The following is a 24,551-nucleotide window of genomic DNA, read 5'->3' on the forward strand; positions in this document are numbered from 1 at the left end:
GCCCCTCCTTACTTAAACTATTGGCAGCCCACGGACAGGTAAGAAGTGTCATAATACAAAAAAAAGGAACGAATGGAAGCACATTTTGACATTCTGCTATTACCTATCAAGATAATAATAGGAGAAAAAACAACAACTTTAAACTGTAGCATTTGAAAGTATTGAGGCAGGCCTTTGCACTACATGCTTTGGTGAATTCATCCATAAATTGTACCAGAAAAAAGGTAGGTATAGTGTGTTTTGGGTTTGGCAAAGTCAGCAGACAGAGAATTGCTATCAGCTGACCTAGCAGTTGGGGGGAGGGGGGTTTCTAATGAGTTTGGTCCACCAAACAAAAATCCCTCTGGCACTCTGCATGAATTTAAGCACACACATAACATTTGTACACATTTTATGGAGTGTTTAGGGGAAAGCAATACTATGGAGCTGACAAAATATATTGCTAAGTGACTAGGCTATAGGTTTATGGCCCCAGAAGAGCATGCTGGGGAAGTTAGTGAAGGCAAATATGCATGAAGGACAAAAAATTAACTTGAAAAGCTTCCAGCATGCATGAGGACAAAGGAGCACAGCATATCAATTAGAGCATATTGCAATCATGGCAATTAGGGAATGAAAAAAGAAATCCAATACATTAGCAAACATTAAATACATAGAATGTGATGTTAAAGGAGAAAACTTACCTTCATATAGTCCTTCTGCAGGACCTGTATGATGGCAGAACAGGTCTCTGGAATAATGATCCCCAGAGCCTGGAGGGAGATGCCTGTGGAGAACTTCAGGTCCTGAAGGCTTCTCCCTATCGCCAAGTAGCACAATGCGGCGATGAGTCTCTGCTCTGGAGTGACGGCTTGCCGCATGCAGGTATCCTGCCTGCTGATATAAGGGGACAGCAAAGCCAACAGACAGTGAAAAATGGGGTCCATCATCCAGAGATAATTCCTGAAATCATCAGGATTATTTTCCCGGATCTCACGAAGCAAAGGCATGTGCGAGAACTGGTCACACTGGAGCAACCAATTCTTGGTCCACAAACTCCTCCTCATCCCGTTCATGGACTGGGCTTGTGTGAAAGCTAAAAGCCCAACACTAAGCCCCTGCACAGTACAAACTCTATGACGAGTACATACACGAAACATGGGTTAAAACGGTCGGCTGGTCAGAACAGACAACAGAAAGCACCGATAAACAGCAAGGCCTGAAAGAACGAACTGAAAACCAGAAAGGAGCAGACAATAAGCAATGAAAATCAAAGCGTACAATACCAAGATACAGTCCGCAATGACCAACAAATGCGAACTGACTACACGCACTGATAATCAGATACGCACCCAAAAGCACAAACTGAAGAGCAGTAACCATCTGAAGCACAAATCTGAAAAGCGCGAATTGTCTCTTACCAAACTTCTACTAACGCGATAAACACAAGATCAGCAGAAGGAGCCCAAAGGGTGTCGGACGTGGTGCTGAACTTCCCCTTTCTAGTCCTGTCGTACGTGGTTTATGTCACCACATTCTTGTTGACCAGAAATTCCGACAACTTTGTCCGACCGTGTGTATGCAACACCGCTTCCGGACTAAATCTGTCGGAATTTATCGATGGATTTTGTGGTCGGAATATCCGACCATGTGCACAAGGGCTAAGCAGAATTAACCCTTACAGCCGCTGAGGAGGAGGAAGGAAACGGAAGTCACTGACACCATGGAGAGAAGGGGAAGGGAGAGTCATCGCTGTCTGAAGAGCAAGGGAAGCCACCAGTGAAGCGCTGCATAGATGGGGTAAAAGCACACCCGTCCGCTGACTGACCAACGGGGGGGTTACTATTTGACACCCTCTCTCTAAAAAAAAAAGCACATCTGCTTCATACTGACAGGACTGTTGAGAGACCAGACCAATGGAGACATCCAAGGCAGTGCAGCACAGACCACAGCTACAGCATCTGCACTGTTGCTGCAGGGTAACCAGAGCATCACTGATCTTCTGCTTCCCACCACTGAATCTCTGGAGGCATTCTGTGGAGAGACTGAGGGCCCCCTCTTCCTACAGAGTTCACAGCCACACCACAGAGACTGGTGAGAGGACCATACCCATTGTTCACATTGCTAGCAGGGACTGAGCTACTGGAGGCAGGAGGAGTATACTGCACCTGTACCACACCTATGCCATATACATCCTTACTTTTTTTGGGGGGGGTTGTGTGTGTGGTCGGGGGACTTGTGTGTGTGGGGGGAGTTGTGTGTGTGTGTGGGGGGGTAGCTGTGTGTGTGTGGGGGGAATTGTGTGTGTGGGGGTTGTGTGTGTGTGTGTGTGTGTGTGTGTCTGGGGAGGAGTTGTGTGTGTGTGGGGGAGGAGTTGTGTGTGTGGGGGGGAGGAGTTGTGTGTGTGTGTGTGTGTGTGTGTGGGGGGGGGGAGTTGTGTATGTGGGGGGGTTGTTTATGTTTGATACGTATGTACAGATGTAGGGGTGGTACGAATGCATAGGTGTAGAGGTGATACGTATGTACAGGTGATACATATGTACAGGTGTAGGGGTGATACATTTGTACAGATGTAGGGGGTGATACGTATGTACAGGAGTAGGGGTGATACACATGTACAGGTTATACGTATGTACAGGTGTAGAGTTGATACGTATGTACAGGTGTAAGGGGTGATACGTATGTACAGGTGTAGGGATGATACACATGTACAGGTGTAGGGGTGATACGTATGTACAGGTGTAGGAGTGATACGTATGTACAGGTGTAGGATTGATACGTATGTACAGGTGTAGGGGTGATACACATGTACAGGTGTAGAGGTGATACGTATGTACAGGTGTAGGGGTAATACGTATGTACAGGTGTAGGGGTGATGTGTATCACCCCTACACCTGTACATACATATGTACAGGTGTAGGGGTGATACATATGTACAGGTGTAGGGGTGATACGTAAGTACAGGTGTAGGGGGTGATACGTATGTACAGGTGTAGGGGGTGATACATATGTACAGGTGTAGGGGGTGATACGTATGTACAGGTGTAGGGGTGATACATATGTACAGGTGTAGGGGTGATACGTACGTACAGGTGTAGGGGTGATACGTACGTACAGGTGTAGGGGTGATACGTACGTACAGGTGTAGGGGTGATACATATGTACAGGTGTAGGGAGTGATACATATGTACAGGTGTAGGAGAGCCATGTGTATACAGGACTGAAGGATGTATGTATATATGGGAGTGAAGGACTTATGTGTATACGGTAGTGGAGGACTTATGTGTATACGGGAGTGCAGGACTTATACGTATGTACAGGTGTAGGAGTGATACGTATGTACAGGTGTAGGGGGTGATAAGTATGTACAGGTGTAGGAGTGATACGTATGTACAGGTGTAGGGGTGATACGTACGTACAGGTGTAGGGGTGATACGTACGTACAGGTGTAGGGGTGATACATATGTACAGGTGTAGGGAGTGATACATATGTACAGGTGTAGGAGAGCCAGGTGTATACAGGACTTTAGGACGTATGTATATACGGGAGTGAAGGACTTATGTGTATACGGTAGTGGAGGACTTATGTGTATAAGGGGGTGATACGTATGTACAGGTGTAGGGGTGATACGTATGTACGGATGTAGGAGTGATATGTATGTACAGTAGTGATGGCCGAACAGTTCGCCCTGCGGTCGTTTCGCAGTGAATTTCGGCTGTTCGCGATTCGCCAGATCGGCGGACTATTGCCGCCGTTCGCCCGGCGGACTTCCGTGTTTTCTGTGTAAAAGAACTTTGACCTATGATGACACATCCATCATGGGGTACAGGACAGCCAATTGAGACATTACAGCACATGGACACTTGGACATTCCCCCTAATTTATAAATACGCCCGATCCGGCGGCCATTTTACATTCTTTCTTCTGTCACTATAGGGAGAGGTTGCTGTGTGGAGCAGGGAGAGATTCCAGTGACCCAAATCGCTAGCTATTTGGTACACAAAAGTTCTTTTCAGGACTGGTATAGGTGTTAGGTTTATATAGGTTTGCTGTGCTACTGATTGTTGCAGCAGCCTGAGTGTCTTTTGTCAGTTTAGAGAAAGGGACAGGACGGTGTGTGCTGTAGGGACAGTCAGTTTAGTCATCATCATTAGCTGTTACTATCAGGTCCACAAAAGTGCTATTCCAGTTATTGTTCCAGCAGCCTCTGTTTTGCCAGTTTATATAGGGACAGGCAGGAAGCAGTGTGTCAGGCAATGCGGGTCAGTTTAATCAGTAGCTGTTACTATTAGTTCCACAAAGGTTCTTTTCAGGACTGGTATCAGTGGTATGGTAATAGGCTTGTACACGTATAATATTCTTTCTTCCAAATATAGAAAGAATATTATACTTGACTGCTGCCCTTCTGCTGCAGTCTGCTAATCATTCACAACCCACTTGTTCCACAAACCTCCTTATAAGGACTGTTAACTTGTTCTGTCTAGGGTGCTACAGTACATAGGGTTGAGTGAGGTACAGTCTGCCATTCTATAAGGACTGGTATCGGTCCACAATACATAGGGTTGAGGTGCACTACTGCTGACCGCTGCCCTAAACTGCAGCAGTCCTTCATCGGTATAGGGACTGACGTACAGTCTGCTAATCACTCACACACAGCCTACTTGGTCCACAAAAGTCCTTATAAGGACTGGTAAGGTATAGGGTACTACAGTACATAGGGTTGAGTGAGATACAGTCTGCCATTCTATAAGGACTGGTATCGATCCACAATACATAGGGTTGAGGTGCACTACTGCTGACCGCTGCCCTATACTGCAGCAGTCCTTCATCGGTATAGGGACTGACGTACAGTCTGCTAATCACTCACACACAACCTACTTGGTCCACAAAAGTCCTTATAAGGACTGGTAACTTGGTCTGTCTAGGGTGCTACAGTACATAGGGTTGAGTGAGGTACAGTCTGCTACTCTATAAGGACTGGTATAGGTCCACAATACATAGGGTTGAGGTGCACTACTGCTGACCGCTGCCCTATACTGCAGCAGTCCTTCATCAGTATAGGGACTGACGTACAGTCTGCCAATCAATCACACACAACCTACTTGGTCCACAAAAGTCCTTATAAGGACTGGTAAGGTATAGGGTACTACAGTACATAGGGTTGAGTGAGATACAGTCTGCCATTCTATAAGGACTGGTATCGGTCCACAATACATAGGGTTGAGGTGCACTACTGCTGACCACTGCCCTATACTGCAGCAGTCCTTCAGGGTCATTTAAAAAATGACAGGCAGAGGAAGAGGCAGGCCCTTCCGCAGGGGTGGTAGGGGTAGGGCAGGCGAAACAGGCTTGAGCCAAAGTGGGAAGTTGCAGAAAGTGCAGTCAATTACTTTAAAGGATGCACCAGACTTGGTTGAGTGGCTCGCTCAGCCTTACTCTTCTGCACCCTCCTCATCCTCTCGATCTGCACCCTCCTCTTCACTCTCTGCTATGTGCACCCCCAAAGACACTACCACCAACAACACCACCACCACCACCACCACATACCTTCCGCTTGAGTCACAGGAATTATTTTCCGATCCATATCAAGAGGCCATTTCTGATGTGCAGCCACTCTTGGTATTGGATCAGGAAGAGGAGGTAGCAACAACCGCTACTCAGCAGTCTGACGACAGTACCCAGATCAGCCCAAGGAGGAGGTTGGTCCCCGGTGTTGCTGCCTACTCCGAGATCTCTACTTATAGCGGTGGGGAAGGTGACGTTGATGATGACGTGTCTAGTGATGTCACGTGGGTGCCCACAAGAGAGGAAGAGGAGGGGAGTTCAGAGGGAGATATGGACCAGCAGATAGGGAGGAGAAGCAGGAATAACTTACATTGCACAGGAGGGACAAAGCAGACTGCAAATGTATCAGGAGCGAGTCATCGACCATGTACGGTCACATCTTGTGCTCCCAGGACACCGGCACATGGCTCTGCAGTGTGGGCTTTTTTTAACGTGTCCGCTGCTGACAATAGCGTTGCCATCTGCAATCTTTGCAGTCAACGCATTAGTCGTGGTAAGCCCAACACTCACCTAGGGAAGACCGCCTTAAGAAGGCACATGGGCAGCCATCACCGAGCCCAGTGGGAGCAACGGAACACACAAAGCCACACTCCAGGCTCTCATCGTCCAGCCTCGTCTTCTACTTCTCCTTCTCCTCTCTCCTCACAATTGTCCTCCACTCCACCTTCCATCACGCCAAGCTCACGTTTTTCTGCAAAAAGGCAGGCTTCCTGTGGCCATTGGAACACCACAATGGAAGGTCCCAGGAAGGAAGTATTTCTCAGAGAAGGGCATCCCAGAGCTATATGGCCATGTTCAGCGGCAAGTGAATGTATCTCTGGCACACAGTGTCAGTGCCAAGATACATCTGACCACAGACACGTGGTCTAGCAAACACGGGCAGGGAAGGTATATCACTTTTACTGCCCACTGGGTGAACCTTCTGACGGCCGTCAAGCATGTAACCCGTGGCACCCGTGTAGATTTGGTTTTACCGCCACGGATTGCATGCAGGGCTGACTCTTCTTCTCCTCCTCCTCCTACTCCATCCTCCTCCCTCTCCTCCTCAGCTGACTCCTCCTTTTCCGCTGCTAGCGTCTCTTCCGCTGTGCCGCCCAAGCTCCCCAGAACCTATTCGACATGCCAGGTGAGACGTGCCATGCCGTGCTGCGTCTGTTGTGCCTGGAAGCCAAGAGCCACACTGGCCCGGCACTCCTTTCAGCTTTGCGTTCACAGGCAGATCAATGGCTAACACCGCTCAATTTGACAGTTGGTAAAGTGGTTTGTGACAACGGTGCCAATCTGCTTAGCGCATTGAAACAGGGCAAAATCACGCACGTGCCATGCATGGCACACGTCTTAAACTTGGTCGTGCAGCGATTCCTTGTCAAATACCCTGGGGTCCAGGACATCTTGCGGCAGGCAAGGAAAATCTCGGCCCATTTCAGAAGATCTTACACGGCCATGGCTCGCCTTGCTGACATTCAGCGGCGACACAGTCTGCCGGTCAGACGTCTTATTAGCGATTGCCCGACGCGATGGAAATCAACCTTCTATATGCTTGATAGGCTGCTCCAGCAGAAACGTGCAGTTAACGTCTACCTGTATGAACTCTGCGGCAGAACCGGTTCTGGGGAGCTGGGTTTTTTTTCACCGCACCATTGGCTGCTCATGCGCGACGCATGCAGACTTCTGCGCCCATTTGAGGAGATCACCAAACTGGTCAGTCGCAGCCATGGCGCCATCAGTGACATGGTACCTTATGCCTTCTTTATGGAGCGTGCATTGCGTCGTGTCATTGATCAAGCTGTGGAGGAGCAGGAGTGGGAAGATGAGGAAGTCGCAATGCTGGATGAATTCCCAGGGGGGGCTACTCTATCTGAGACAAGTGAACAACAGGAGTCTGAAGAGGAGTCAGAGGAGGATGGTGCCGGGGCGGATGAGGAGGAGCAAGAAGAGCATGCTTTAAACCTTTCTGGGATCCCTGTTGTTGTGCGTGGATGGGGAGAGGAGAATGAAGAGGACGACATTATCCTGGATGATGAGCAGGAGCCAGGCCACCACACCGCTTCCACTTTAGTGCAAATGGGGGCCTTCATGCTCCAGTGTTTTAATAGGGACCCCCGTATAAAAAGCATAAGGGTCAAGGACCAGTACTGGGTGGCAACGTACTTAGACCCCCGGTACAAAAACAAAATGGCGGGAATGTTACCGCCGTCACAGAGGGCTGTCAGAATGCAGCACTTCCAGGCCTTGCTTCGAGAAATGCTGCATTCTGCTTTTGCGTGCGCTGGCAGAGGAGCAATTCCCACTCCCAGAGAAGGAGTTGCGGGTACCAATCCAACAGCACCTGCAAGAAGAGGCCGGTTTGAAGATGTGTTGGTGACTTCGGATATGAGGTCATTCTTTCAGCCGACCCATCGACAGGTGTCATCCGGATCCAGCATCAGGGAACGCCTAGACCGTCAGGTGTCCAACTACATTGGGCTAACGGCCGATGTGGACGCTCTGAGGAGTGATGAACCCCTGGACTACTGGGTGGGCAGGCTTGACCTCTGGCCAGAGCTTGCCCAATTTGCAATCGAACTGTTGGCTTGCCCCTCATCCAGTGTCCTGTCCGAAAGGACGTTCAGCGCAGCAGGGGGGGATCGTGACCGATAAGCGTACTCGCCTAGCTCACGACAGTGTTAACTACCTAACATTTCTAAAAATGAATGAGGCATGGATCTCGGAGGAATTCAACACATGTGACCAGTAGACCATGTATATGTCTATAAACAATTTTTTTAATCGAGCACAGAGACCTTCTTTCTTCATTTGGCTCACTTCCTTGTCCAAAAAAAGCACACCATACTATATGCCCGTACCCTCCTATTTGAAGAGGTTGAGCGGTGTCATATTTCTACTGGGGCTGCTTATTATGAGGGGCTCCCACCATCCCTGTGCTGTGCTGACATCCTCCTGGGGCTGTACCTCTGCTGTGCATAATATAATAATAATAATAATACATTTTATTTATAATGCACTTTCCATCAAAAGACCTCAAAGTGCTACATAATTACAATAAAAACAAACAAGCCGCTTAATTTACAAAACATTTGCTAAAAAGAAAAGTCTTCAACCCCTTTTTAAAATTTTCAGTAGACTGAGAAACCCTCAGACTATCAGGCAAAGCATTCCACAGACGTGGAGCAGCAGCACAAAAGGCCCTATCTCCCATGGTTTTCAACCTCGTTTTTGGAACCTCTAAACAATTCAAATTAGTTGAGCGAAGAGAACGCGGTAGATTTTGCAATTTAAGAAGTTCCTTAAGATAAGGTGGAGCTTGTCCATGTATGCATTGATGCACAAGAAGAGAGACCTTATACTCAATCCTTGTAGAGACCGGCAGCCAATGAAGAGATTTTAAAATTGGAGTGATATGCTCATGCTTCCGCACTCTCATTAGGATCCTCGCTGCAGAGTTTTGAACGTATTGCAACCTCTGCATGCTCTTTCTCGGAATCCCAATGAGAAGTGCGTTGCAATAATCCAGCCTGGAGGAGACAAAGGCATGAATCAATCTTTCAGCATCGGAAAAAGAAAGGATAGGACGAAGTTTAGAGATATTACGAAGGTGGTAGAAAGAAGTCTTGCATACTTGATTTATATGAGCTTCAAAAGTGAGTTGGGAATCCATTTTTACACCAAGATTAGTGACAACAGACGAAACTGGAATTTTAGAGCCTGAAAAGGCAATACTTGTTATCAGCAATGATTTAATCTGGTGAGATGTTCCAATCATAATAAACTCAGTTTTGGAGCTATTTAGTTGCAAGAAATGTTGTTCCATCCACTCCTTTATCTCCTCCAGACAGGCGGTAAGGACTGATAGGGGTGACTGCACTGAAGGAGTTTCAGCTGCAGCTTTTACATAAAGCTGTGTATCATCAGCATAACAATGGAAAGAAATATTATAACGATTTATAATATGGCCCAAGGGAGTAAGATATAGAATAAATAAAATCGGGCCAAGCACTGACCCTTGGGGAACTCCGCAGGTAACCATATGCGGTTTAGATTTAAAATGACCCAATGTAGTTTGTTCAATCCTATCTGTAAGATATGACTCGAACCAACTGAAGGCTAAATTTTTTAGTCCAACATTATAACGAAGACTATCTAAAAGAATGCCATGATCGACAGTGTCGAACGCAGCTGACAAATCCAACATAATAAGTAAAGACGGAGAACCGGCATCAGATGACATAAGAAGATCATTTGTAACCCGAACAAGAGCGGTCTCCGTACTATGAGCAAAACGAAAGCCTGATTGAAATTTTTCAAAAAGGCTGTTATGCTTGAGATGATCCTGAAGATGACTTGCAACTGCTTTCTCAAGTACCTTAGATAAAAAGGGAAGATTAGAAATAGGCCTATAATTAGAAAGGACTTCCGGATCAAAAGTGGATTTTTTAAGCAGTGGTCTAATAACAGCACTTTTTAAAATGGAAGGAACATGGCCAGTTCGAAAAGAGTAATTAACAACAGCAGTAATCAATGGACCTAAAACTGAAACATAAGTTTTTACCAGTGGAGTTGGAAAAGGATCCAAGGAACAGGTTGTGGGCTTCATTTGCTTAACAATACCCTGTACCTCTTACAACGACACCTCTGGTAAATGATCCATTTGTCGGGGCACAAAACAGTTTAAATGGACAGTTTGAGCCAAAGGACCAGACAGAGAGGAACAGATATGATCAATCTTGGATCTAAAAAAATCCATAAATTCATTACACCGCTCTTCCGAAATAGCAGTAGTCGATGGCGAATTTGGCTTAAGCAATTGATTTATAGTTGAAAAGAGCTGCTTAGAATTTCCTGAACTATTTCGTATAACTTTAGAATAGAACTGCGACCTAGCCTCCTTAAGGGACTGTGCATATAGATGTTGATGCTCCCGGTAAATTTGTTTATGGACAGTGAGGCCAGAGGCTCGAAAACGCCGTTCAAGAACCCGCCCCACTGCCTTCATCTTACGAAGCTCATCTGTATACCACGGGGCTGAGTGAGTAAAAGTAACAGCTCTCGTTTTAAGTGGGGCATAAAAGTCCAACAGACTGCTAAGCTGGCTATTATAATAAGCCACCGCATCATCAACAGAGCAAAATTGTGTAGATAGATGCTGAAAATCCATTGCCAAAAGTTCAGGATTTATATTTTTTAAGTTTCTAAAACAAATGTCCCGCTTGGGCTTATAACAACTGGATGATGATGTCAAATACATTGAAATAGCCATATGGTCTGACACACCTAGGTCATACACCTGCAAATTAGTCAAAGGAGCAAAATTCGTAATGACCAGATCCAAGGTATGCCCCCTAGTATGTGTGGGGACATCAACGAGTTGTTTTAAATTAAAACAATCCAGCAGCTGAAGAAATTCCGCTGCGGGATGGCACGAAGGGGTATCAACATGAATATTTAAATCTCCTAAAATAATAACATTTACATTTGATATACAAAAGGTTGTTAAAAGATTTGACAACTCAGCAATAAATGATGAGCTAATTTTCGGTGGCCTATAAACAAGAATGAACAACACAGGGAAAGGAATTTTACATTTAAAAGCAAGACATTCAAATGACACTAAATCTGGTACTAATTGCAAAGATAGCTCCAAATGGCTGCGGTAGATAACTAACAGACCCCCACCTCGCCCTGTGCTACCGGCTATTTCAAGATAACTATACCCTTTAGGACAGCTCTCGTTTAAAGAAGAAAAAATATTTGGCTGATGCCAAGTCTCTGTAATGAACATAAAATCCAAACATTTATCCAGAATATGATCATGAATAAAACACGATTTGTTTGTAATAGATTGTGCATTTAAAAGTTCAATTTTGCTACTTGAAAACGCAACACATCTTCGCACCGGTCGCAACAGACTAAAATCCACCCCACGTTTCTCCTTCAACTCAGCAAGCGATGTTGCCATAGAAATGTTTAAACCACATAACTGATGATCACCAGCGCGCCGCTGACGCATGCGTGAAGTAACAGTTCGTATTGCTGACCAAAGAGTTGGGATGGTATGATTAGTCTGTGAACAAACAAACTTTCGCCGAGAGCTTCTATGGATATAACGTGGGCGGCGGAGTAGTCCCAGCTGTTTAATCACCGCAATACATGGTGGAGCCAAAAAACTGGTATAATTCTTCAGCTGTTTAACTGAATAACTCAGACGTAATAATGGTACCAATGGCAGCATTTTAAAAGCACAAAATAAATATCCGTAGCACTAAAGTGCAATGCACGAAATATGAAGGAATACAAATAAAATACAATCAGGGTTATATTAATCTATACCCTGGATAGCTACCACATAGTGCAGGAGTTCATTTTAGGCCAAATACACTGTAGTCCTTCCAGAATTGCACTGTTCCCAGTTTATATGAAAAATTGCAAAATACAGTAAGGAAAATGCAGAATTAAAAAAATATAATCCAAGTCCCCGCACCTGCTTACCAGCTTCCAAGTTCAAACAAGAGCAACAAAACTGTGTAGCTTAAGGGAGAGGACCTGCTCAGCCATTCAAACACTCCCGCCATCCCTGTGCTATGCTCATTATGAGGGGCTCCCACCATCCCTGTGCTATGCTGACTTCCTCCTGGGGCTGCTTACGGTGCAGGTGTCAGTGCTGTATATCACGGTGCTGATGTCAGTGCTCTCTGTCACGGTGCAGCTGTCAGTGCTGTATATCACGGTGCTGGTGTGAGTGCTTTATGTCACGCTGCTGATGTCAGTGCTCTATCACGGTGCTGCTGTCAGTGCTGTATATCACGGTGCTGGTGTGAGTGCTTTATGTCACGCTGCTGATGTCAGTGTTCTCTATCACGGTGCTGCTGTCAGTTCTGTATATCACGGTGCTGGTGTGAGTGCTTTATGTCACGCTGCTGATGTCAGTGCTCTCTATCACGGTGCTGTTGTCAGATGACTCTATCACGGTGCAGGTGTCATTGCTGTATGTCACGCTGCTAGTGATCATCTCCTGCACCCTCTTCTTTGCCTACCCTGGTCCCTGACCTTCCCTCTCCTCCATTGCCTTCATGCGCTCCACAGTCCTGAATTGTCACAACAATTTCCCATATAAAAAAAGAATGCTTGTAGTTGTCGATCCCAGATTCACCTCATACATGTGTTATGTCATTGGCCATGTGGTGGGACTATGTTTGCACAGCTATTAATTATTTTGTGGCTGCAAATTTGACCTGTAGGTTTGCAAAGTTCGCCTCCCATTGAAGTCAATGGGGCCCGCCGCGAACGTTACGGTTCGTGAACTAACGGCCGCATTCGCGGTCCGCGTTAGCGAAACGTCCCGTCGGAAGTTCGTCCATCACTAATGTACAGATGTAGGAGTGATACGTATGTACAGGTGTAGAGTTGATACGTATGTACAGGTGTAAGGGGTGATACGTATGTACAGGTGTAGGGGTGATACACATGTACAGGTGTAGGGGTGATACACATGTACAGGTGTAGGGGTGATACGTATGTACAGGTGTAGGAGTGATACGTATGTACAGGTGTAGGAGTGATACGTATGTACAGGTGTAGGGGTGATACACATGTACAGCTGTAGAGGTGATACGTATGTACAGGTGTAGGGGTGATACGTATGTACAGGTGTAGGGGGTGATACATATGTACAGTTGTAGGGGGTAATATGTATGTACAGGTGTAGGGGTGATACGTATGTACAGGTGTAGGAGTGATACATATGTACAGGTGTAGTGGTGATACGTACGTACAGGTGTAGGGGTGATACGTATGTACAGGTGTAGGGGTGATACGTACGTACAGGTGTAGGGGTGATACATATGTACAGGTGTAGGGGTGATACATATGTACAGGTGTAGGGGTGATACGTACGTACAGGTGTAGGGGTGATACGTACGTACAGGTGTAGGGGTGATACGTACGTACAGGTGTAGGGGTGATACATATGTACAGGTGTAGGGGTGATACATATGTACAGGTGTAGGGGTGATACATATGTACAGGTGTAGGATTTTTTTTACCAAAAAGATGTAGCAGAATACAGATTGGCCTAAATTAATGAAGATTTTTTTTTTTATTGGATGTGCTTTATAGCAGAAAGTAAAAAAATATATATTTTTTTTTTCAAAATGGTCTCTATTTTTTTTTTATAGCACAGAAAATAAACAAAAAAAATGCAGAGGTGATCAAATACCATCAAAAGAAAGCTCTATTTGTGAGGGAAAAAAAGTACATCAATTTTATTGACGTACAGCGTCGCACGGCCGCGCAATTGTCAGCTAAATTGATGCAGTGCCGTATCGCAAAAAATGGCCTGGTTGGGAAGGGGGTAAAACCTTCCAGTGCTGAAGTGGTTAAAGTTCTTTTACTGGATATGTTTTTGTTTTTTTGTGTTACAGGGAATGTTGATATTACTTGTATGTTCGAATGTAAAATATTGAATTCTTTCTATTTAAAAGAATATACAACAAAAAAAATAAAAAATCCAAAAAAGTTAAAAGACTTGACTTACCCGTCTACAATATATTCAATATTTTCCTGTGGGAACACAAAAGACACATTGTGAGGTTCAGAAGCAATTCTGGTGATTGAAACCAAACAAAAAACAAAAAAAACAAACAAACATTTTTTCAGAATCATTGAAAAATTCTTGTGACCCCCCCCGGAGGACGTTTTTCAGTTTGAGGCCCATAGACATCGGATTTTGTTCCTCTCATTTTATCTCCACAAGTCATTGGAAATTCCAAAGCAGATGGAAGGAGCTCCATGTAAAGGAACTCATAATGATCTTGAAAGCAAGGGTCTTACCTCGGGTACTTATAAGGTACTGTCAGATGGGTTTCTATTGAACGTCCCCATCCGTTCTAGACATGTGCATTTCATTTCGTTCCGAATCGAAATTCGGACGAATTTTCATTATTCGGACATTCGGATGCATCCGAATTACCGAATTACAATGCTAACGAATTCAAACGAAATTTGAATCAAATTTGAAAAATGACATTTTGCGAACCAAATTTGGGGCCACGTATCTCGGGGCCACTTATAGCTAGGAACCCCAAATTTGGTATGCAAACATAGTAGAACTAGCAATACAACGCAAAATGTCATTCTCTGCTGCAGAAAAGTGCTTGACATTTTGCGACCCGAATTTGGGGCCCTGTAACTCTGGGTCACTTGGAGCTAGAAACCCCAGATGTTGTAGTGCTAGTTCTACTGTGTTTGCATACCAATTTTGGGGTTCCTAGCTATAAGTGGCCCCGAGATACCTGGCCCCAAATTTGGGTCGCAAAATGTCATTCTCTTCTGCAGAAAAGTACTTGACATATTGTCCATATCTCTGGGTCACTTGGTGCTCGGAACCAACTTGTGGCAGGTGACGTGGCAAGTGGACAATCCACAACTTGGTCACGTGGCACTCGTGGCAGGTGTCATGGCAAGTGGACAATACACAACTTGTGGCAGGTGTCATGGCAAGTGGACAATACACAACTTGTGGCAGGTGTCGTGGCAAGTGGACAATACACAACTTGTGGCAGGTGACGTGGCAAGTGGACAATGACATACAGCATATGTACTTGCCTTGCGATCGACATCCGTGACTTCTTCAATCAGACATGCTGACAACTTCATTGATACCATAAATATAAATGAAATAAAATGTGTGTGGTTTTTTTGCACTGTACACTGCAAGTATGAAAAGTTGATGTGACAGATATATATAAGTAACCATCTTCCAAAATTTCTAATTCAAATAGAAAAGATTAGAAAAAAATATAATTTAATAGAATAAAATAGAAAGAATATACAACCATCTTCTGAAATTTAAATTTCAAATAGAATACATTTGAATTTCGAATAGTATGAATTCAAAATTTTTAATTAATTAATTTTAAATTTGGCTAGAAAAGATTATAATAAAAATAGAAAATAGACTAGAAAAACAATAGAACAGAACAGAATAGAATATATTATATTTTATTCTGTTCTGTTCTATTGTTTTTCTAGTCTATTCTTTTATATTCTATTAAAATCAGAATCATTATATACTAAATTCGAATTTCGGAAGATGGTGGTTTTATAATATATATATATATATATATATATATTTCTTTCCGACATTCGAATTTTGTATAGAATGAATTAGAATTTGAATAGAAAAGATTAATTAATAGAAATAGAGAATAGACTAGAAAAACAATAGAACAGAATAGAATATATTATATTTTATTCTATTCTGTTCTATTGTTTTTCTAGTCTATTCTTTTATATTCTATTAAAATCTTTTCTATTAAAGTCAAAATCATTATATACTAAATGTGAATTCTGGAAGATGGTTTCATATATATATATATATATATATATATATATATATATATATATATATATATATATATATATATTTTTTTTTTTTTCGACATTCCTTTGAATTTCGTATAGAACGAATTTGAATTTGAATAGAAAAGATTAGAATGGAAATAGAGAGTAGGCTAGAAAAACAATAGAACAGAATAGAATATAGATACTATCTATTTAATTTTTAATTTCTTTTGAAGATTACTATTTGTTTCCATAAGATCTCCTGCAGACTATTAGCATCTATTTCAATTTTTTGCAGATCTCCTGCGGACTATTAGTATCTATTTCGTTTTCTCACCAGATTTCCTGCAGACTATTAGCATCTATTTTTTTTTTTTTAGCTTGCCACAAGTTGTGTATTGTATTTGTTCACCTGCCACGTCACCTGCCACAAGTTGTGTATTGTCCATCTGCCACGTCACCTGCCACAAGTTGTGTATTGTCCACTTGCCACGACACCTGCCACGAGTGCCATGTGACCTGCCACGAGTGCCATGTGACCTGCCACGAGTGCCACGTTACCGGCCATGTGTGCCATGTGACCTGCCACGAGTGCCACATGGCCGGCCACGAGGGCCATGTGACCGCCCATGAGTGCCACATGACCAAGTTGTGGATTGTCCACTTGCCACGTCACCTGCCACCAAGTGACCCCAGATATGGGCAATATGCCAAGTACATTTCTAGCACCAAGTGACCCCGAGATGCGTGATCCCAAATTTGGGTCACAAAATGTCAAGCACTTTTCTGCAGCAGAGAATTATATTTTGCGACCCGAATTTGGGGCAACATATCTCGGGGTCACTTAAAGCTAGAAGCACCAAATTTGGTATGCAAACACAATAGAACTAGCACTACAACATCTTCAAATTTGGGGTTTCTAGCACCAAGTGACCCAGAGATACATGGCCCTAAACTCAGGTCCCAAATAATTTTGAATCCCGTTGAAATAGTTTTGAATGCGGTTGAAATAATTTCGAATTCGGTAGAAATATTTTAGAATTTGCTTAAAATATTTTTGAATGCGACCGATTTTTCGAATTCGGTAGAAAATGAAACGAAATCCGAAAACGAATTTAATGAATTTAATGAATATAACTAAACTAAATTAATTAATTAACGAATTAAAACAAAACAAAACAAATTTTTTCCTTTTGCACATGTCTAATCCGTTCTCGGGTTGGCTGGGAGAAGGATATCGGTCCCATCTCTGAGGAGATTTGGGATGATGTCCTCCGGTCCCCTGCCAAGGTTGTCTCTTTCTCCATCACATAGACTGGACCCAGATTTTTATTCTCCATAGGCTCTATAGAACTCCGTAGTTTCTTTGTGCAATTGGACTGAAATCTGAGCCAGCCTGTGCTAGAGGCGGTAACACCGGTACATTAATACATCTTTTGTGGCGATGTCCAAAACTTCAAGGATACTGGGTGGAGGTGATTGGTACCTTAAATAGGGTATTGGATATTAATATTCTGGCTGAACCAGTAAAAAATAAATAAATTGCGGCGCTAACCATAAAAAGCCTATACAATCAATAATTAACTAAAAAATATAAAAAGTGCAATAAGTGTGAATCACCTCACAAAGTGCAAATTGTGCGATTCAATAAATGCAACTAAAGTAATTGCTGCGATAATAAATGTGCTCACATAATATATACATGCCAAAAAAGAAAAAAATGTAAAATCCAAGGACATTAAAAAATGTGCAAAAAACAATTTTAAAAAACAAAACAGATATGTAAATAATAAATGCTCATTAATTCCAGTTCATGCAAATGCTTCGTGAACAATAAACAAAGTCCATGCATAAAGGTGACTTCCACAGTGTGTACTAATCCAGTGATTCAATTCAGTGCCAAGCCAGTGCACCACCTGTTTCCCCCAGCCTCTCACCTCAAATACTTGATAAAGAAGCACAATTTAAAAGCCAAAGCTATTTCATCCACAATCGTCCAGCAGCTAGTATCCAGCTGAATCTTTCTTTCCCAGGTTCTTCACCTCTCACATAAGTATAGAACAAAAGGACAGGGGGGCTCTCATGTGTAGTATCCAGATTAAACAATTTTAATAACAAAAAGTAGCAACTTACAATTAAGTAGATAACAGCGAATAGATGTAATACCAATCCGAACTTCCGGTCTCGGCCGCGACCGGAAGTGGCAAGTGCAACACCACAGCTCCTTCCCTGACGCGTTGCGTCACGATCACATGACTTTTTCAAAGGGTAATGGGAGTGTGGTATGTACGGAGCTATTTATTCGATCAGCGCCGTCGCCATGGTAATCACGGCGGCGCCGTCGCAGGTCAATGACGAATGACTATCTTAATACTAATAGATTGTAGTAGTGTCTTATTCTAAAAAACAACATTCGACATTGCAACAAACTAAATATATTCATATCCTAGACATTCTAGATTACTAAATAACACATTAAAAAATTACATCTAGTGTTAAAAATATAGATCATAACATCTCACATATACTATTAGATGGAGAGTGACATCTTGTGGTTAAATCACGAATTTCACTTTTTATATAATTCTACATGGATAAATTCAAATCTATATAAACATTTAAATAAAAATTGCTAAAAAACATGTATAAAAAGAGGGTTCTTTAAGAAATCTATAATAATTCTCCTTTAATATATAAAAAAATATAAAAAATATAAAATATAATTAAAAATAATTAAAAATATAATTAAAAAATATTGTCAAAAAAAGGTTATCAGAAAAGAGGTAATTCGGAAGCAATACCCCATTTTTTCTCTCTATTACTATCATCACTTTTATGGGTGTCTCCTTGTAAATATTATCGAAAAGAATACCCAGAGCTAAAATATGAATGAAGCCATACAGTATCATCTACAAATATTAGAACCACAAAAAATAAAAAAGTATTATAAAAAGGGGGGTATGTAAAAGACTGGGTATATAATACAAAAACTAAAACCGAAAAAGGAAATAATTATTAAAAATTCGAAATGAAACAATTGAGATCAAACTCAACATTGTGGCCTAACGGAGTCAACGTGCGGAGTTCGTGTATCCAGCGGGATTCAGCCTGACTGATTTTGATGACTTTATTGTCGCCCCTCCAATGTGGTTTATACTTCTGAATGCCACATATAATTAGTGATGAGGGGTCTTTTTGGTGGAACTTAGCATAGTGTCTAGACAAGCTATGTTTGTCGAAACCTTTTTTGATGTTCTGGACGTGTTCTCTGAGTCTTTTCCATAGCTGTCTCTTTGTCCTTCCCACATATTGAATGCGACATGGGCATTCCAAAACATAAATTACCCCTTCACTATAACAGGTGATTAAGTCATCTATCTTATATTCTTTTTGTGTTACTGTAGATATGAATGATTTCTTTTTTTGTTTTTCATTTACATGCCTACATGCGTAACACCTTTTGCATGGATAAAAGCCTTTACCTTCAAAGAAAGAGAAAGGCTTTTTGGGGGGATCAAGGACACATTTTTTGCCAAATTGTCCCTCAACGTAGGAGATCTTCTATATACAAACTTGGGCATTTCAGGTAAGATATTTCGGAGATGTCTATCCGTTCTGATAATCTCCCAATGTTTTCTTATGATTTTTTCTATTTGTTTATACTGGATATTATAATCCATGACAATGGGTATTAAATCTTGTTTTTCTGATTTGGTGACATTATCTTGTATTAATTTTTCTCTATCCAGTAGTGCCACACTTTTTATTTGGTCCTCAATGAAGCTCCGTACATACCACACTCCCATTACCCTTTGAAAAAGTCATGTGATCGTGACGCAACGCGTCAGGGAAGGAGCTGTGGTGTTGCACTTGCCACTTCCGGTCGCGGCCGAGACCGGAAGTTCGGATTGGTATTACATCTATTCGCTGTTATCTACTTAATTGTAAGTTGCTACTTTTTGTTATTAAAATTGTTTAATCTGGATACTACACATGAGAGCCCCCCTGTCCTTTTGTTCTATACTTATGTGAGAGGTGAAGAACCTGGGAAAGAAAGATTCAGCTGGATACTAGCTGCTGGACGATTGTGGATGAAATAGCTTTGGCTTTTAAATTGTGCTTCTTTATCAAGTATTTGAGGTGAGAGGCTGGGGGAAACAGGTGGTGCACTGGCTTGGCACTGAATTGAATCACTGGATTAGTACACACTGTGGAAGTCACCTTTATGCATGGACTTTGTTTATTGTTCACGAAGCATTTGCATGAACTAGAATTAATGAGCATTTATTATTTACATATCTGTTTTGTTTTTTAAAATTGTTTTTTGCACATTTTTTAATGTCCTTGGATTTTACATTTTTTTCTTTTTTGGCATGTATATATTATGTGAGCACATTTATTATCGCAGCAATTACTTTAGTTGCATTTATTGAATCGCACAATTTGCACTTTGTGAGGTGATTCACACTTATTGCACTTTTTATATTTTTTAGTTAATTATTGATTGTATAGGCTTTTTATGGTTAGCGCCGCAATTTATTTATTTTTTACTGTATCACTAGTAGTGTGGAGATCACTATTTTTGCAGGCTGCTTCCACACTTTAATATTATTATTTATACTTTTTTTTTGGTTTTTTACACATTGATTAGCAAGGTGAAGCGCACTAGTACCCTCTAATTATATTTTTACACCATCTCGTTTTCCTAGTGCAGCACACCATGGAAGTATTTAAATTTTTTAAATAGCAGAACCTTAAATGTAGATGAATTTTTTGAAAAACAAGAAGTTAACAATATAGGGTCTATTGAAAATTCGTTTAGAAAAATGGGACATTTGATGGAAAAGAAAATTAATGCATGGTGGGACATTGTGACCCATGAAAAATATATTAAAGAAAAAATAGTCCCAAGGAGGCTTAGATGGGATGTTCCCATGAATGATGGCCTAACCGATAAAGAATCCCTAGATGAATGGTTCCACTTCTTTAATGATAAAGGTCTGGAGCTGCTGAATTTTTTAATAAAACGTAAACAGAAAAAGATTAGGCTAATAGAGAAAATGGTGGGAGACATTAGAACTAATCTTGAGCCACTGAAGGATCTCCCAGAGTTTATTGCATTATCAAAACAATTGAATAATGACCTAGAACAAAAGGATAAGGAAACAGCTGCAAGAAAAAAGAGAAAATACTAGAGGGATATAAAGGATTTTAATGATGACTTGGTATTTAAATGGCAGAAAAAAATAGAAGAACCTGTCATTAATTCTAACAGCAGCTCTCCGATTAAAGAAGAAACGAAAATAAACAGAATAGAAGAATTAGTTCCTCCCCAAACCTCCCAAATCAGATATGCCACACCGACGAAAAGGTATGGCTGGAATGGGAATCGAAAAAATTGGAAGAAGCCTTTCTGGAAAAGGAATGGATACAATAACAACAACTTTAAAGACAATAATTTTAAAGGGAAACCTTATAGATCTCCTTACTACGGGAGAAGATCACCTTCTCCCCCAAGGAGGTATCATGAGGAGAATCACACTAGATATCAATATGTAAATCATCAAAAAAGAAGGGAAGAAACACGTGGATATACACCCCATTATGATAGAAGAGACAGATCTCCCCAAAATTACTATCATCAATATACAAGACGAAGAGAAAGATCTCCCCAAAAGGAGCACTATGCAGTGCCTGTTCACAATAGGTATGAACAATTGAGCAAATACAATGATGAAAGACGTTATGAAGACAATAGGACTCCCACACGTCAATATCATCAGTCTCAAAGATATAATTATGAAAAGACCCCGTATCATTTTTTAGACCAACGTCGGTGGGATCCCCCTCGATATCACGATCAAAATGTGACTCCATGGAGACCAGATCGCTACTCTCCGATATCCAGGGAAAACAGGAGCCCCAGGAAACAAGAATATCAGAAAAATCAGGAAAAAGAAGTCCTACAAGTAAACAAAACTCCCAGAAGATCTCCAGAGAAACAGGACAGAAGAAACGGCAAAAACGAAAAACGAGAAGAGGCTGTAGATCCGGAGTCAAAAAACAAAAGAAAAAGAGAACGATAGGAGAGGGTATCATTAATCTTAGTGGAGCCGTTTTGACAAAAGAAGAGATTAAAGTGTTGGATAAGGGGTTAAAATTTGCTCCAAAAAGAAATTGGAGCAAGTTTAACACTTATGTAGATATCAATAAATTTATCAGGAGCATGAATATAAAGAAATACATGCTGACTGACTCAGGAATTGGAAGAGGAATAAAACTTCCAGAGCAGAACGGCACACAATATACTAATCTACGAAATAAATCCCTTTTCAATCCATCAGTGGTAAATGATGGGCATATCGAAGTATTCAAGAGAATGGTTCTAAACGATATACAAGAATTGAAAATCAAGAAAGCGTATGATCCTGTGGACATTCGGAAAGGTATTAAACAACTTGAATCCAGAAAGGACATTGTTATAAGACAAGCTGACAAGGGTGGAGCTATCGTGATACAGTCCAAAGATGACTATAATGAAGAACTGTATAGACAGTTAGGAGATGAAACCACATACTTAAAGTTGCTTAATAACCCCACCCTACGATACAAAAAGGATCTGTCCAAAATTATACAGAAAGGCCTTGATAAAGGTCTATTGAATAAGAAAGAAGCAAAATACTTAGTGCCCAACACTTGTAGGGTGCCGGTCATTTACACCATTCCTAAGATACATAAAAACGAGACAAAGCCGCCTGGTAGGCCCATAGTGAATGGTATTAATTCGGTCTGTTCCAGACTAGGAGAATATATTGATTTCTTTCTACAGCCCATTGTAAAGGAGACCAAATCGTTTTTGAGAGATACGAAACACCTTATCCAATTACTAAATGAAATCAGATTAGATAATGGCCCTATTTATTTAGTTACCGCTGATGTAAATTCTTTATATACTATCATTAACCACGAGGAGGCAATAGAAGCCACTAAATGGGGTCTTAGAAATTTTAGTAATCTTAAATGTAAACAAAGAAAATTTATTACTGATTGCTTGCGTTTTGGATTGGAGTCAAACTACTTTTGGTTTAACAATTGCTATTTTAAACAAATATGCGGTATCGCTATGGGAGCTAAATACGCACCGAGCGTAGCCAATTTATATATGGCCCAGTGGGAGGAGGAAACGTTATATAGAAATCTGCCTAAACAAGTCACACTATATAAAAGATATATAGATGATATCATTCTAATTTGGTCAGGTGATAGAGAGAGCCTTAATGATTTTTGTTTTAATTTAAATACGAATGAGAAAAATATTAGACTAACATGGGAGATCAGTGAAGAGAAAGCCAATTTTTTAGATTTGGTGATTGAGAAAGAAGACAATAAAATAAATACTTGTACCCATTTTAAAACAGTGGACAGAAATAGTTATTTACCCATGGACAGTTGCCATCATCGTAGATGGCTGGATAATATACCTAGGGGACAGATGATTAGGCTAAGACGGAACTGCACCAATGAATCAATGTTCCTTACACAGGCAAAATTAATTAGGGACAGATTTATCCAGAAGGGGTATCACACCGACTTCATTGAGGACCAAATAAAAAGTGTGGCACTACTGGATAGAGAAAAATTAATACAAGATAATGTCACCAAATCAGAAAAACAAGATTTAATACCCATTGTCATGGATTATAATATCCAGTATAAACAAATAGAAAAAATCATAAGAAAACATTGGGAGATTATCAGAACGGATAGACATCTCCGAAATATCTTACCTGAAATGCCCAAGTTTGTATATAGAAGATCTCCTACGTTGAGGGACAATTTGGCAAAAAATGTCCTTGATCCCCCCAAAAAGCCTTTCTCTTTCTTTGAAGGTAAAGGCTTTTATCCATGCAAAAGGTGTTACGCATGTAGGCATGTAAATGAAAAACAAAAAAAGAAATCATTCATATCTACAGTAACACAAAAAGAATATAAGATAGATGACTTAATCACCTGTTATAGTGAAGGGGTAATTTATGTTTTGGAATGCCCATGTCGCATTCAATATGTGGGAAGGACAAAGAGACAGCTATGGAAAAGACTCAGAGAACACGTCCAGAACATCAAAAAAGGTTTCGACAAACATAGCTTGTCTAGACACTATGCTAAGTTCCACCAAAAAGACCCCTCATCACTAATTATATGTGGCATTCAGAAGTATAAACCACATTGGAGGGGCGACAATAAAGTCATCAAAATCAGTCAGGCTGAATCCCGCTGGATACACGAACTCCGCACGTTGACTCCGTTAGGCCACAATGTTGAGTTTGATCTCAATTGTTTCATTTCGAATTTTTAATAATTATTTCCTTTTTCGGTTTTAGTTTTTGTATTATATACCCAGTCTTTTACATACCCCCCTTTTTATAATACTTTTTAATTTTTTGTGGTTCTAATATTTGTAGATGATACTGTATGGCTTCATTCATATTTTAGCTCTGGGTATTCTTTTCGATAATATTTACAAGGAGACACCCATAAAAGTGATGATAGTAATAGAGAGAAAAAATGGGGTATTGCTTCCGAATTACCTCTTTTCTGATAACCTTTTTTTGACAATATTTTTTAATTATATTTTTAATTATTTTTAATTATATTTTATATTTTTTAT

The 24,551-nt window shown here is 41.2% G+C and overlaps 1 pseudogene across 1 annotated transcript in view; it reads right to left on the reverse strand.

Moving 5' to 3' along the window:
• LOC143956910 (cytosolic phospholipase A2 gamma-like) overlaps window positions 1-24,551 on the reverse strand; it is a 291,348-nt pseudogene that overhangs the window by 252,490 nt on the left and 14,307 nt on the right. Inside the window, exon 3 of the transcript XR_013269985.1 lies at window positions 14,076-14,101. The product of XR_013269985.1 is annotated as a cytosolic phospholipase A2 gamma-like (transcript). The remainder of the gene's footprint in view (window positions 1-14,075; window positions 14,102-24,551) is intronic.

The sequence above is a fragment of the Lithobates pipiens genome, unplaced genomic scaffold (genome assembly GCF_037356315.1).
Source record: "Lithobates pipiens isolate NorthernLeopardFrog02 unplaced genomic scaffold, aLitPip1_a1.2 Scaffold_44, whole genome shotgun sequence".
NCBI classification, from domain to species: domain Eukaryota; kingdom Metazoa; phylum Chordata; class Amphibia; order Anura; family Ranidae; genus Lithobates; species Lithobates pipiens.